Raw genomic sequence first — 17,329 nt, forward strand, 5'->3', positions numbered from 1 at the left:
TGGCATAACAAGGAAAAAACTGATGGTTTAAACCCAGATCTTTGACAGGGGGGTGAATTTTTGTTCTGCATTCTGTCCATCATCTGTTGTTTTTTCATACACACCTGCTGTCAGCCCATTGCGGGTTGAAGAAAACCAGCCAGGCAATCTTAAGATATTTTTATTGGCCAGTGATATATGCATGAGTCAAAAGGTACTGCCAAGAATGTGAAATGTGCCAAAGAAAGACCCATATCCTTCTCTGCGCATACCCTTGCAACCACTGCCTATCATTGGAATCCATTTAAGAGAATATGCATGGATCTCATTGGCATTCTACCGTGCTCTGCAAGAGGATATAAATATGTGCTAGTCTTGGTGGACTATGCAACTTGTTACCCTGAGGGTATACCCTTATGAGCCACTATCACTAAAATCATTGTCCAACATCTAATAGAAGAACTCTCCGAAATGGGGTTACCTAGAGAAATCCTCACTGATCATGGCACTCCCTTTGCTTCTGCCCTAATAAAACAGGTGTGTAAACAGCTGAATATCAAACATCTGAAAACCTCCATGTACCAACCCAAGACAGATGGACTTGTAGAGCATTACAATGGATCCCTCAACTTCACACTTAAAAAAATGTAATTGGGGGATGGCAAAAACTTGGATCAGTTGTTACCATTAGCGCTCTTTGTCCTTCAGGGAGAGGTACAGAGTAGTCTAGGCGTGTCCCCATTTGAGCTGCTTTTTTGGAGATAACCCCATAGCCTATTGGAAATTACTTAAGAGGCATGGAAGAAGGACACCAGAGAGAAGGCAAGCTGTTTGCTGGACTACACTAATCAGCTTAAGTCCCGTATAGGCAAGTTGAGGGTCCACGAGTGCATGAATTATCAGGAGCATGATTGCATGAGATAACTAATCTGAGAAAACAGAAATAAATATGTAACTTGTCTGCTTCCCATTCCTTTTCTCCGAGAACACAGGTGGTGGGGACTCTGCGGACCCAGAACTGGAAGTTAACAAAGGAAGAAAAGAAGGCTTGAACACTTGGTTTTGACACTACAGTCGTCACTCGACACCCCTTGCTTAATCAACCAGCCCATATCAACAGCTAATAATATATATATATATATATATATATATATATATATATATATATATATATATAATATGTTCGATGGCATGTGTAGCTGCAGATACACATGCTATGTATAGCTCTTCCGACATCTAGTGTTGGGCTTGGAGTGTTACAAGTTGTTTTTCATCGAAGAAGTCTTTTCGGAGTCACACGATCGAGTGACTCCTCCTCTCGGTTACAGTGCGCGTGGGCATCGACTCCATTGTTAGATTGTTTTCTTTCCACTGTCAGGTGCGGACGTGTGACCTCTCGCTCTGAGATTTCGAATCAGAAAACCTATTTAATTGTCGGTATTGTTTTGATTGTGTTTTTCATCTAGCATCAAACTGACAGAATTGTTGAAGCTAGATTTCACCCTTCTGGGAGCGTGCGCCCGACTCGGGCCTGTTCGGGCCTACTGCATGGAAGCCTTATGGATTGAACTCCATCGACTCCATTGTTAGATTGTTTTCTTTCCACTGTCAGGTTCGGACGTGTGACCTCTCGCTCTGAGATTTAGAATCGGAAAACCTATTTAATTGTCGGTATTGTTTTGATCGTGTTTTTCATCTAGCATCGAACTGACAGTACCGTTGAAGCTAGATTTCACCCTTCTGGGAGAGTGCGCCCGACTCGGGCCTGTTCGGGCCTACCGCATGGAAGCCTTATGGATTGAACTCCATTTCGATTCTGCCCTCAGTGCCACGCAAAGTTCCCATATACAGACCAACATCTGGTTTGTAATTTGTGCCTTTCTCCGGACAACCGAGAAGAAGATTGCGAAACCTGTCGATCGTTTCGATCCAAGAAGACTTTGAGAGATAGCAGAGCCCGAAGATTCGAAATGGCGTCGAAAAGTACAGGACATCTCAACGTCATGGAAGAAGAACAGGCGCAGACAGCAGTCTCCATCCGAGATACCGATTCTGAACAGGAATCGGAAGAAGGTAGGCCTATCACGGCTGGCCAGCACGTGAATACATCTGCCCCTACACCCATATATAAAAAACTACTGAAGGCCTTGGGTACACCACTGCCGGAAGCCATGGTTCGGCCCGAAAAAAGACTGTCGTCGACTGACCTTCGGTTTCGGCACCGAAAAAGGCCACTCCTCCGTCGACATGGGAGTCGAGTAAATCTGTAGAGAGTTTTGCCTCGGACTCTAGTAAGCATCCTCACTCGGAGTCGAAGCCTCGACGCCCTGCTTTGGGGCCAAAACAACCGACTCCATTTTCGGGACCGAAAAAGATCCAAACTTCAGAACCCCAAAAATCTTCTTATACAGAAGAACAAGGACTTTCGAGCCGTCTCAAACAGAGTTTGAAATCAATGCAGGAATCTTACAGACCTTCTGATGAGGACACTGAGATTCAGCCTATCCTGGAGGTTATGGATGAAAGGCAATCCAAATCCACATCCACAAAGAGACTAGCAGAATTGTTACTGCACCTCCTTTGAAAACCAAAAGAAAGCTGACACTGCTCAACCCCCATCAAAAATGTATAAGCAGAAGGAGAAGCCAGTACCTGCACCTACTTGTCCTCCTCATTCACCACAGCTTTCCTTTTCACCCCCACCTACTAGCCCACAGGTGTTGCCTTCACCAACACATTCACAGTACTCACATGTGGATACAGTGGTTCCTTGGGATCTATATGACTGATCCTATTCCTGATAATGACCCTGACTTATACCCCTCCAAGCCGTCTCCACCAGAGGACACTACTGCATACACGCAGGTTGTTACCAGGGCAGCTGCTTATGATGGGGTGCTTATGCACACTGAACCCCTTGAGGAGGATTTCCTGTTTAACACTCTGTCCTCCACTCACTCTAGATATCAGTGCCTTCCGATGTTGCCTGCAAGGGTCAAACATGCAGACCAAATTTTAATGAGCCAGTCAAAGCTAGAGTAATTACTTCGCGTATTGACAAGAAATACAAACCTGCTCCTACAGACCCTGACTACATCACACACCAAGTTCCTCCAGATTCAGTGGTAGTGAGTGTGGCTAGAAAGAGGGCTAATAGCCAATCCTCAGGGGATGCTCCTCCCCCTGATAAGGAAAGTAGAAAATTTGATGCTGCTGGCAAGAGAGTGGCCACACAAGCAGCCAACCAATGGCGAATTGCAAATTCGCAAGCATTCCTAGCTAGATATGATAGAGGCCACTGGGATGAGATGCAAGAACTCCTACAGCACCTCTGAAAGGAACATCAAAAGAGGGCACAGCAGATTATAGAAGACGGACAGGCCGTAAGCAACAATCAGATAAGGTCTGCCCTGGACGCTGTGGATACAGCAGCCAGAAGTGTCAATACTGCCATTACTATAAGAAGGCATGCATGGCTATGTTCTTCTGGCTTTAAACCAGAAATCCAACAAGCAGTACTCAACATGCCTTTTGACAAAAAACATTTGTTTGGTCCTGAGGTCAATACAACCATAGAAAAACTGAGAAAAGACTCAGACACTGCCAAAGCAATGGGTGCATTATGCACAACACCGTATAAAGGCTCCTTTCACAGGCAACAATTTAGGGGAGGATTCAAACCACAATCCTCTGTAGCTTCTACCTCCCAGGCAAAGCAGGGACAACAGCAGCAACAATATCAGAGAGGGAGATTTAGAGGGTCTTACAGAGACCAATATTTTAGAAACAGAGGCAAGTTCCAAACCTCAAAACAAGCCACTACACCATCCAAACAGTGACTTATTTACCATCCCTCAATCCCACACATCTCCAGTTGGAGGAAGACTACAGCAATTCCACTCTCAATGGCAAAACTTCAGCACAGATCATTGGGTGTTGTCAATTATCTGCAATGGCCATTGGCTAGAATTGATCTCCACCCCTCCAAATATCCCACCATGATACCACAAATTGTCCCCAGAACACAATGTTCTATTACAACAAGAAGTACAGTCACTACTACTAAAACAAGCAATAGAAGTGGTCCCACATTCTCAACAAGGAACAGGAGTATACTCACTATGCTTCCTTATTCCCAAAAAGGATGGCACTCTAAGGCCCATCCTAGACCTCAGATCTCTGAATTTATACATCCTGTCAGAGCACTTTCACATGGTAACTCTGCAGGACGTCATTCCACTACTACAGAAACACGATTACATGACTACTTTAGACCTCAAAGATGCGTATTTCCATATACCCATCCATCCAGCTCACAGAAAATACCTCAGGTTCGTTATAGCAGGAAAACATTATCAGTTTAAAGTTCTGCCATTCGGCATTACAACAGCTCCAAGAGTGTTCACAAAATGTCTAGCAGTAGTGGCAGCCTACTTAAGAAGGCAACACATTCACATCTTTCCGTATCTAGACGATTAGCTAATAAAATCAGCATCAATTTTACACAATGCCAACAACACACTCAGTACGTAATAGAGACCCTACATACAGTATGGTTCACTCTAAATTACCAGAAATCTCACCTTCAACCAGCACACGTACAACCTTACCTAGGTGCTATTTTAAATACACAAAAAGCCCTACCATATCCAAATACACAAAGGATACAGGCTTTCCAAAATCTCATACCACACATACAGCCAAATCAACAATACACTGTAAGATTTATCATGAAGATTCTAGGAATGATGGCATCTTGCATAGCAATAGTACCGCATGCAAGACTCAATATGACGCCATTACAACAATGCCTCTCACAACTGTGGTTTCAGGCACAAGGTCAATTGCAAGATCTAGTGTTGATAGACCGCCAAACGCACATGTCCCTTCAATGGTGGAATCTCAGCAATCTAATGAAGGGGCTGTCATTTCAAGACCCTGTGCCTCAGACCACAATAACAACAGATGCATCAATGATATGTTGGAGCTCATCTCGACAACCTTACCATTCAAGGAGAATGGGATTCCAAACAGAAAGAATTTCACATAAACCATTTAGAATTACTAGCTACGTTCCTTGGCCTTAAAGCATTTCAACCTCTTCTCAACAAGATTGTTCTGATAAAAACAGACAATATGAAGACCATGTATTACCTGAAAAAACAAAGCGGGACACATTCATCTCAACTGTCCCTTTTAGCCCAGACGAAATGGAAATGAGCAATTCACAATCACATTCATCTGTTAGCAGAATACATTCCAGAAATACACAATCGGCTGGCGGATCTCCTAAGTAGGAACCACCAACAGACACACGAATGGGAGATTCACTTTCAGGTATTTCAAAAGTACTTTCAAAAGTGGGGAACACCAGAATTAGACTTACTCGCAAAAAGCAAAAACGAAAAATGCCAAAACTTCGCATCCAGACACCCACATCCCCTATCCAAGGGAAATGCTCTATGGATCAACTGGTCCAGGATATTTGCTTACGCTTTTCCCACTCTCCCACTCCTTCCCTTTCTGGTCAACAAACTACGTCCGACATCTCTCACCATGATACTAATAGCCCCAACATGGGCACGTCAACATTGGTACACAACACTCCTAGACCTGTCGGTAGTACCTCATTCCAAAATCCCAAACAGACCAGATTTGTTAACACAAAACAAAGGTCAAATCAGGCATCCAAACCCCAGTGCTCTCAATTTAGCTATTGGGCTCCTGAAGTCATAGAATTTGGATACCTAAAACTTACATTAGAATGTATGCAAGTGCTTAAACAGGCACTTAAACCTACTACTAGACAATGTAATGCTAACAAATGGAAAATATTTGTTTACTACTGTCAATCTGAAAACACTGATCCACTTACAGCATCAATACAAGATATTGTATGCTATCTACTTCATTCGCAGAAATCAAATTTAGCTTTCTCATTCTTTAAAATTCATCTTACTGCAATATCAGCATACTTGCAGACTATTCAACACACTTCTCTATTTAGAGTTTCAGTTATAAAAGCTTTCATGGAAGGTTTAAAACGCATTATTCCACCTAGAACACCACCTGTTCCTACTTGGAATCTAAATATCGTACTTACCAGACTTATGGGCCCACCTTTTGAATCCATGCATTCTTGTCAGATTCAATTTTTGACATGGAAGGTTGCCTTCCTAGTAGCTAATACTCCATTTTGAAGAGTTAGTGAATTACAAGCATTCACTCTTGAGGAACCTTTTTTCCAAGTACACAAACATAAAGTTGTACTTAGGACAAATCCCAAATTTCTACCAAAAGTAGTATCTCCTTTTCACATAAACCAAACAGTGGAATTGCCAGTCTTCTTTCCACAGCCAGACTCAGTTGCAGAAAGAGCAGACAATCCGGTATGACTGTTTTTGTTCAGTTTCCGGCTTGGCCCATATTGAACGCCACAAAGATATAGGTTTAACTGTCAGACTATCATTCAGGTGGTTGAAATTTACTTCCTTGTGCAGTATGGTAGAGTACACAGCAGACCTCTTAGAAATGTATTTTCCTCGATCTACAGAGGTTTAGTATCCTCGTAATCCCACACCCCTTCACCATATGTTGCCACGGATACAGCCTTGACCTTGTAAATTGTGACCATCTCTTTAATGGGATGACTGTCCAAAGTACTGGATAATCTAAAACCCCCTCACAGGCACTTTTCATCTGGAGCATAGCATTGAGTATATGATCTGTCCAGTAGGCCTTAGAAGTAAACAACACACCCAAATAGCAAAAGGACTTAACCTTTCCTATCTGGGCCCCCTCAAGATAGAATGATCTTACATTCTTGGATGTTTTCCCACAGCTCATTTTAAAGGTTTTGGAATTGTTAATTATTAATTTGCTGTAGGCCATAAAATCTCTGAACAAATCCATTAACCTTTGGAGTCCGACCATGTTCCTTGAGATCAGTACTGCATCATCTGCATAGAGAAGTACAGGTACCGGACGGCCCGCAACCATTGGAGCATCGGCCTGCAAAGACCGCTAAGTGTCATTGACCCCATTTAGAAATTAAGAAAATAAAAGGAAGCCAATACACATCTCTGATGGACACCTCGCCTAATTCTAAAAGAGAGTGTTAACTCCGCATTAGGGCCAAGCCACACTTTTGCTGAAAGGTTCTCTTATAAGTGTGCAAGGAGCCTAACGATCTCTGTGAGGCCCAATTAGGTCAGCAGTATGTGTCATAAAGTAGGGTGGTCTACTAAGTTGAATGCGCTTGAGATCTGCAAAGCACAAGTGGAACGATCCTGCTTTGGCTCTTGCGTACTTTCCAATTAGGGGTTGATTGTGGAGACATTGCTCCAGCGTCCCAAGTCCCTTCCTGAATCAATACTGAGCCTTAGACAAGATAGAATTAGCAGTTGCCCAGTCCTATAATCTCTTTAAAACAACCCTCCCCAGGAGTTTTGCTGAGGATTCCTGGAGGGAAATGGGGCAGTAGCATTTTGGATCTGCTTTATCACCTTCTTAAATATAGGCACTATAAGTAATTTAGCCCAGGAGAAAGAAAACTTTCAGGACTTTCGGGAGCATGGCCAGGGGTAGGTCATTCACTCGCCTCCAGGACGTCACACGGTGATTGTAAGCCTGGCTAACGGCCTGTGTGATCCCATGAAGCCCTATCCCAACTTGGGAGGGGTGACTAATAGGAACAGAAAGTTCGGGTCATATTGGACTCGCATAAGTGACTGGTAATACTTTTTGACTGTCAGTTACAGATTGCAGGAGTCGATTTAGTCTATAGTTGGAGAAGTTTAAAATACATTAGGTCCTGAAGAAGCGTCAGAGGATCCTTTTGGACCACAGAGACGCGAAACATGTCGACTCTAGTCTGAGGTAGGTCTGGTAGTTCCTGACCTCCTCTCTGTCTTATACAGTTGTTAGAGAGTGGTTAAGCATTATCTCTATCTCACTCTCTGGTTATATTTTTTAATCTTGGCCATCACCCAACACAGACAAATAAACACAGCACTCAGTTAGGGTCTTGAGACAATTTTATTCTTTTTTGTTGATCTCTCCTCTTTTTTTTCCTTACTCACTCTTGGGGTATTGTGGCATCATCGAGAAAAGATCTCCGGCAAAGAGCCCCCCTATGGGGGGTGCCCGTCAGACATTGCAGCGCCGGTCTGACGAGGAGCACGTCCGATGATGAAGCATGACACTCAATAGGGTGTATGAGGACTCTTGCTCCTAATAATTAGGACTCCCTAGTTTTCACCCTGTCTTTCTTTCTCTTTTAGGAACAGTGTATTTCATTATATAGAAAGAAAACTTAACCCTAGCTACTGCATTAAAAATGTGTGTATCGGGGACCATAATTCACCCAGTCTTAGGAATGCATCCAACTGAACCCAGTCGGGTCCGAGGGCTTTCCCTTTTCCACATTTACGCAAAGCGTCCAGAACTTTATCCAGGGTAACTACCAGAAACAAAAAGGAGTGCTTACGGTGCTCCAAAACAATGAGTTATTGTTGGTTTTGGTGGCCTGTTCCAAGTTCGACCATGTCTTTTCCCTCATCTCTGTGTTCCTAGCAGTCGAGGCATCATTATGCTGTTTCCTTATATGCTTGACGAGAATATAATTTCTTAGATCCTGATGCAGGGCAACCGTCCGCTTTTTACAAACCTGAGTGCATTCATGATTGAACCATCCCTGTCTAGGGAGTTCCCCTGATTTTACCAGGCGAACCAGGACAGAGTTGAGAGCCACAGTGATCTCCTTAAAAGCTGAAACCAAAATGTTATCCCCTACATTGAGGGCTACATATATTTCAAATTCATTAGACTTTTGGGTCAAAATCTGCTGGAGAATCAATTCACACTCATTTAATGTGAACTCCATTTTGTCTGCTAGGAGTAGTTGGTGACATTTTAGTAGGGGCTATAGAGCTTACATTATGAGAGAAAGAACTAAAGGGTTATGATCACTAGCTACTGTTAGAAGAACCCTAGAACTAATGGCTAACAGATCAAGAGATGAGCTAATCAGTATGTGGTCAATTGTAGTGTCGTCTGCCGTCTTCCCCCTCCACCCCCTCTCCTGTGTATTTGTGAACTACCCACATTCCTGGATCCTTCCAGCAGTAACAAATCATGCTGACATAATAAATGATTCTAAAGGTCTCCATAGGTGCTGTGCTGAAAATGCAAAGGACTCCATCAGTCCCATTCATAAAACCACAAACTTGTTTTGCTTGTTGACAACATCTCTAAATATTAAAATCCGAACCCATATAATAGGACATTCAATATTAGATTGCCTAAAGAATACATCAGTCTGATTCCAAGAATCTCACAATATCCCTGTGTGGAAACAAATACATTATTATAGTAGCTAATAATGATCACATTTGACCCTCCCTTAAAATTCAACCTCACAAATTGATAATATGGAGAGGGCCTTTTGTATATTTTTATCCTAACCTTGAGCAAATTGGAAACCAGCAGCAGAACCTCGCCCATCCGTGGATGGAATGGCAGGGTACAACAAGACAATTATTTTGAACAAAATAATGTTTTTTCTTTTTCTATTTACATCAGTGGTACCTAGATATTATTGATGAATAATTAATATATTTTCTATGCATGTGGTATTATGTGATTTGCACATGACTCATGCAATTTCCTTATGGACCAAGTGAATTAATGAGACTGAATTGGCTTCAGATTTATTTACTTGTTTGAGGAGTACCTGGGGGAGCATTTTGGTGATTAAGTCTTTCACAAATCTCTCTCAAGGGAGGCTTCTAGTCTGCTAGATGTTTGGATCTCGTGCTGGCAACATGATTGATGGATCTTACCAATACTTTGCCCATCTTTGTTATGATGTTACAGCAGACCTTGAGTTTTCATAGCATATTCCCCATATAAAAACTGCCAGAGATTCCAGGCAGTTTGAGTGAAGTTAAATCTCTTAACCTTTGCACTTTACGACTGTTGACACATCAGCACAATGGGTTCGCCAACTTAGCTTAGCTGGCCTGTTTCATATTCTGTTACCAAGTCCAATGTTAAGCTGAAAATGTCTGTGCCTTTTTTCCCTTTTTTTAAAACATGTGTTATTTATTTTCATACAAAGTAAGATGAGTTTTCAGTATGTTCGTTTTTACAGAAGACACAATGCAATATTTGGATACATTAAGATTGTTACATTGAGCTGTGAATTCAGTAACAAAATATAATCCTCACTCAAATTGAAGAATTTCTGAGGTTTGCAGTACTATTGGGTGTAAATATAAACTGGGCCAAGTCCAGTAGTTTACCCCAAGCAGTTACCATGTGAAGGTGTGAATGAGACTACCTCCTACATTGGGATGAATCCTTGTTTATGCCTGGGCATATGAATGAGCAGAAATATCAAGGAAATTATTTGTCAAAATTATCGGAGTACATCAAACAAACCTGAACAGTGGATAGAGAAATGGATCAAGCTCCCCCTGTCTTTCTGAGAGAGTGGTGTTACCATAAATGGTAGTCCTCCTTAGGTGCCTAAATCTGTTAAACATCATACCCATTTTTGAGGAAATTTGATTTGTTATGTGGTGTGATTGTGTGACCTCACTGTGTAATAAACTCACAAACCCGCCTTGAGTCCAGTAGGCACATTTGTAAAAGCTTAGCTCAACTGTCGCTAGATGTAGCTGTGAGTAGTCAGGCCTTAACAAAGGAACAAGTGCAAATCATTTAGGTGTACCAAAACAATTGAATAAGGAAGAAATGTGGCACATAGGAAATCCTGCACCAATTTTTTTAAATAGACCTTTTTTTAGACACCAAAATGAACAGAATCCACCAGATGGTTCTGGAGATATGAATTATTAAGCAAACCTTAAATCACTGCTATTCTCCCAAAATGCAAACAAGCATTGGTAACTACCACCGTTAGTGGGAAGTTGTGTTTAGGTATTCTGGCACCCTGTGGGTGACCATCTCAAACAGGGAGTGAGTCACAGGGGTCAATAAGGCTTAACAGGACAGTTATCTTGCAGTGAAAGCAGTTTCTAGTCCGGTTGCAGGCTTCTAGGGGCAAACCGCCATTGACATCAGTGGAGTTGTGCTGATGCAAGGGATACAGGCTGTGGAAAATGCTGATCTGGTCGACAGGATTTTCCTGGGGCCATCCTTCGGTCCACGAACAACTTAAGCCTCAGAGGTTGATGTCCAGACAAAAAACAGTTGACACTGGTCTCCAGTCACAGCAAAACTAGCAATTCGCAGGTGCCAGTGTCCATCTTGGGCAACCTATCTTCACTTTCACGAATGTTCTGTGTCAGTTAGACTCAATTGCAACTTTTGAGCACCGGTGCTCGGTCTCCTGGGCTATGCTTCAGTGATCAGAGGTGACTACGCGATTGTGACTACCAACTCACCAAGGTAGTTTCTTCAGCTTTTGTGGTACTGAGGCTGTAACAGAAAGTCAGCCTATTGACTCTTGGAGTTCACCTCTCCTGTCTGGGGTCCGGGGGTGACTTTATTTCTTGAGCAGGGCTCTGCAGGTACATTTCTCTCTTTGCTAGCCCAGGACCACCAAGTGCAGTCTCTCTTTGTCAGGTCCAGGGAACAGCAAGGTAGTCCTTTGTCAGTCCTCTCTCCAGTACAGAAGTGATCTGATGTCTGTGTGCCACATTTAGGCCCACAACTTGCCATCCCACCATAGGTTCCCTCCCGCCTGATGAGGACTCCCTGAAATGTGTAGCATCTAGCTATCCCATAGTGGAATATTCTTGCCACTCCCAAGATGGCAGAACCCTTCTCTCAGTATTTGGAGCTCGATAGTCCATCCTAGAGGTGTGGCTCTCCAAGGGCTACTCGCCCACGGGAAAACCAGTTTGTCAGCTGTTTTCCCCTCTCTGTCCCTGATGCCAACCTGTCTGCCAGAACAAAAGAGTAGCCCAGCTCGTGTTTGTCCTCCATTTGCCCTTTAGTGGTGGCTTCCCCTTTGAACCACACCTTTTAGACTCGCACCCTGTGTAGCTTCATACCTGGAAAAGGTAAACCCTTTCCCTGTGGCAGGCCTCTATTGTGTCCTTTTCTAGGAGTCATCCACACCTCTTCCCCATGAGGAAAGAAGGCTGTCTCATGGCTAGAAACTGTAAATGTATACTGGAAATTTTCAGTAACAGAGCGGCAACTTTCCAAAATAGCTGTATTCTCAAAAATGTAGCATTAAATACAACCTGGGCATCAGGTCTAGTCTAATGTAATGATTCTTTTGGTACCTTGAAGTACAAACTGTGGCAGTCCCATTCAGAAGTTACCACAGCTGAGTTGTCAGTGTGTAACTCTGTACTTGCCAATGGGGTTATTAGCCTTTCTACAGTACAAATGAACATTTTGGGGTATTACTGTTAGGACGTATAAAAATACATGTCCTCTTTTTTAATATACAGCAGCCTAACAGGCTTACCTTAGGGGTGACTTACTTATATTAAAAAGGAAGTTCTGGACTTTGTCACTAGTTTAAATGGGAAAGTCGAGTTAGCAGCTTAAAACTGCTCTACCAGTCTGCAGTGGCAGGCTGGGAAGCATCTTTTACATTGTCACATCCATTGTTGCACAATAAGTGCTGCTGCCCATGAGGGACACTTTAACTTACAAGCCCTGGGTACCCATGGTATCATATACTATGGACTTAAACGTAAGTTAAAATGCCAGCTAGGGATAAGCCAATTAAACACACTTTTAAGGGTCAGAGCACTGGCACTGATGTCTGGTTAGTAGGCCTTAGTGCACTCTCAGAGTTAAAAAATCAGCAAGCATCATTCCAAAACTTTAGGTGTGGGCATACAAAATAGGCATTTCCTTACTGTTCCATAAAACAAAAACATTCTTTACACTATTGCGATTTACTTTAACCGTACTGGTTCAAGAAGGAAACTCTCAACCATCTCACATAAACTGAAATTAGCGCCAGATTTTGAACTGTATTACTTATGCTCCCAGGTGCAGTATATACTTTATTGGCAATTTCCAACACCATATCGCATACACGTACCGGTAGAAATAGCCTGGCTTAAAGTCCTTGCCAACACAGCTGTTAGTGCACCGCCTAAGTGACCAAGAGAAAAAATTGACACAAACCAAGGCTTGGGATAAATGTAAGACCATTGGCCTTCAACTCAGCATGTGATCAAGCGGCGGGCGGGCCGCTGCAAGCACTACACCTCACATCTTTACCCAGAACATGGGTTCATGTATGTGCTGGAACAAGAAGACCACATGACGTTAGGCATTTGTTAAATTGTACAATGAGGGAGGTAGGCGGAAGAAGAAATGCTAACTCACCAACCACCTCCCCCCACGTCCTCCAAAGCATTCAGCACCCTAGAGTGCATACTGGCATCTCCACCTCCAAAAAAAATGATAACCTGAATCTAATAAGTATTGCAAGGCGAAGTTCCAGTGCCTGAACCTACATTCAGACAAAAGTGAGAGGGAGACTTCAAAGAGCCGATCACAAATGCACAATGCCAGTACTGCAGTGCAGTGTCAGACTGGCCTATAGGGCGGTCAGGCAGTGCCCGTCATGATGGGCTGGTCTTAGAGGTCAGTTTGTGGGCCTGTTTTATGGCCAGGTGGGTTACTTGCTTAAGGTTGATTTACCTGATATTACCACAGGGTGTGACTGCAGCAAACACAAATGCATACAACTCCATAACTTGCAAAATACCCACAGCGTGACTTAACAAGCTCAAAACTGGACTGTTCTGCAAGTATGGGACGCTTTTCAGGTCGAGATTCTATGTCAGGACCGGAGGCTTCGGATTATGCTTACTCTTTACTTTACTGACAAAACAGCAGCCAATAAAAAACGAGATAACTTTAAACTACCATTCCCATGATGCCAAGTCCACCAATCATGGCCATACAATGACCCCATAAATAGTCTGTCTGCCATAGTCCGTCCTCTTTCTTTGCTGCTGCAGCAGCCAGTTAAGTGGCGCGCGTTCTTGTGCTTGTATTGATTTATTTTAATATGCTTAACGCGATCGCATTTATCGGCGCTTCCGCGTGTTCAGAAATTATTGTATTAGGAGCCCTGTTCTCCTTTATTTACTTTCGTTTTGTTCTTTCCCCTTTGCCGGTGTGGAGTGGGAGCGGGCCGTGTAGTGAGCGTGAGCTCAATGTAAAGAGGACTTAGTCCTCTTTCTGTGTCAACGAGCGCGCACGCGCTGTGAGCCGATCAGAGGATTTTTTCTGGTTGGCTTTCAGCGTGTGTGTCAGAAGGCACACAACTCGTTTGTACTAAGTTTAACGACTGCATTTCGCCAGACGGGGCTGCAGGAATACAAATGGAGCTTTGCTCAGGGGTCATTTTGATTCACCACACATTCTATATTATTTTATCAAGCAGGTGGCTCCCTCTACTCAAAAAATGTACCGGCTAAACAGCTTTTTAGCTGTTTCAAAATTGCATTATTCACATGCCCAGGGTTTCCCCCCCACCCCGTTAACTCCTCCAGTATTTCCCATCACTATTATGGCGTACTACGCCAATGAAGAAGAGCAGTATCAAGAACTGCAGGAGATGCCTTTGGAGCATCAGATGGAGGAAAGACTTGTGGAGGCACTAGGGCATCATGTGCAAGTCTCCGTGAATTGGGCATTAATCCAGGCCCTGAAACCTTTTACCCAGCCTTTGACAAATTTTGCCAAAAGAGTTTTTGGGCGAGAGCAGTCAAAAACCATGCTTGCAATCCGAAGACCCCAAGGAGAATGTGGGTCTCCCTCTGCAACGCTCAGGAGGCTCTTCCTCAGCAGAGATTTTGGCGCAAATGGCAGCCTCTGTGCTGCGTGACCAGGCTTATGGAGGTTCCTTCACCCCCCCTCCCCCCCCCCCCCCCCCCCCCCCCCCCCCCCCAGGATACATCCTCAGCCTTTCAGCAATCCTCCTTTTCTCAATCCAGTTTTCAGGATCCCTCCTTGTCTAAATCAGAGTCGAATGACTCGCAGTCAGATTCTCTTCCACGCAAAAAGCGACGCAAAACACAACACTCTATGTCTGAAATGAATTCCCCGGCTGGTAAGAATCTCTTATTCTTGCCCGAGGATATTATACATCCACGTTCCACTGAATGGGTTCCTACGACTGAGGTAGCCCACTATGTCCAAGACAGACTGCGTAAAAGTTTCGAGAAAGAGGTATGCAACACCCTCAGATCAGAATGTCCTTGACCCTCTCTTCTCGGTAAGGTGGCGGAGACGCCTGAGTTAGATCCCAGCATGGCGACCTTTCTACGCAAATTCACCAAAGATCCTAAGAAGGGTCTAGATCGTGCCTGGAGAGGCTGCCGGGACAAGCTACTAGACGTTTACGGCCCTTTGACAAAAATCTTGGATTTGGCCATCCGATCCAAAGAATCCGATACTCCATTGGATACGGAAGTCGTTTTGCAATAGGCTCAGAGGGCGATCTGTCTCCTAGGTAACGCCAATTGTGCCATGTCAACAGAACGTAGACGCTCTTTCCTCATTCGTCTGGATCCAAAACTAGCAGAATTAGCAAACAATGAGGCTGGCTCTTCGGCCAATGGTATGCTCTTTGGTGATCAATTTATTTCCAACTTGAGCAAATATGTTGCCACCTTTAATGCCCTGGATAAGGCCCAATTCAACATAAAGAAGGTGTTCAATAATGCTCTTTTTGCCCTGGCTGGGCACTTGAGAGGCCGAATGTCAGGCCGAAGATATCAGGCTTCCAGATACGCCTCTCAGGGTAACCGAAGTGGTTCTTCGGACCAACAGAATTTCTACCCCAACCGCTACAGAGGGCGAGGTCGCTCCTCCAGAGGTTATCGCGGAGGTAGTTCCAACCAAGAGACCTCAAATTCAGGTGAGAATTATTCCTCCCTCTGCAGTTGTTTTGGTGGGCAGGATACAGTAGTTCCTCCCAGCCTGGCAGAAAATGACACAGGACCCTTGGATTCTTCAAACCGTTCAGGCTTTTCAACTAGAATTTTATGCCTCCCCAATTCAAAAGGCTCCTCCTATGCCTCTCCTTTTTTCCCCTCGCAGATCGCGAATTCATCAAAGAAGAGATATTTTCTCTCATTCAAAAAGGGGCAGTAGTGCAAACTTCTCCTCATCCTCGGGGATTCGACAGCACAATCTACTTAGTCCAAAAGAAAGGCGGCGGTTCCCGGTTGGTCCTAAACCTCAAACTTTTCAATTCTTGGATGGTTTATCGCCATTTCCAGATGGAAGGTATTCATCTTCTCAGGGATCTCTTAAGGGACAAGGACTGGATGGTACGTCTGGATCTCAAAGACGTTTACCTATCAATTCCGATTTTTGCTCCCCACAAATGTTTTCTACAATTCCAATGGGGCTCCCATTGGTTCTAGTTCAAAGTCCTTCCCTTCGGTCTATCCTCAGCTCCTTGGTGTTTCACCAAACTTCTGTGTCCAATGGTCCAGTTCTTAATGGAACAAGGGGTGCGTCTGATTATTTATCTAGACGACATCCTTATTATGGCTCAGGACAGACAGCTAGTACTGATTCATCTAAATTGGACAATCCAATTATTGAAAGATCTCGGATTTGTCATCAATTCTGAGAAGTCTTGTTTAGTGCCAACTCAGAATATCGAATTCTTAGGTTTTCAGATAGATTTAGTGAAAGCCTTGCTAATTCTTCCGATCACCAAACGGAGTTGAAGAGAGCGATTGCCTCTCCGACTAGATCATTGAGGACTTTAGCTCGCCTAGTCGGGCTCTTGGCATTGTCCATTCAAACGATTTTTACGGGTCCTTTGCATTACAGGGCCCTTCAGAGATTGAAGATTCTCCATCGTCAGAAAGGTCTTCAGTACTCAGAGTTGATTCCCCTGTCAGAGGAGGCCAAGACAGAGATGTCTTGGTGGCTCTCTCACATGGATGCATGGAATAGCAGAGCGATTTTTCCTTCCAGCCTAGATGTTGTAATAGAGTCGGATGCCAGCCGATGGGGCTGGGGAGCACGATGCGGTCCTGTGGAGATGGGGGGACGGTGGTCCCAGGGGGAACTGACATGACATATATCAATTGTCTGGAACTCCTTGCAGGAGCCTTGGCCATCAGATCTCTTGCCCCTCGCCGGGCTCATTGTTGTATCCTCCTGCGGATGGACAATGTCTCCGCGGTCAGATACATCAACCGCCTGGGGGGGACCAGATCACGTCTCCTAGCGAAGATAGCGAAGGAATATTGGCACTATTGCCTCAATCAGCAAATTTCAGTAATAGCGGAATACATTCCGGGTCGAATCAATACGACAGCGGACTGGAATTCACACTTCCTTCGGGGTGGCAGCGTCTGGAAGCTGAATCTAC

At 43.9% G+C, this 17,329-nt stretch overlaps 1 protein-coding gene across 3 annotated transcripts in view; it reads left to right on the top strand.

Moving 5' to 3' along the window:
- The window catches only part of RIPOR1 (RHO family interacting cell polarization regulator 1), a 1,174,702-nt gene that overhangs the window by 311,404 nt on the left and 845,969 nt on the right, over positions 1-17,329 (top strand). The window lies entirely within an intron of this gene.

Source organism: Pleurodeles waltl, chromosome 12 (assembly GCF_031143425.1).
Source record: "Pleurodeles waltl isolate 20211129_DDA chromosome 12, aPleWal1.hap1.20221129, whole genome shotgun sequence".
Lineage (NCBI taxonomy): Eukaryota > Metazoa > Chordata > Amphibia > Caudata > Salamandridae > Pleurodeles > Pleurodeles waltl.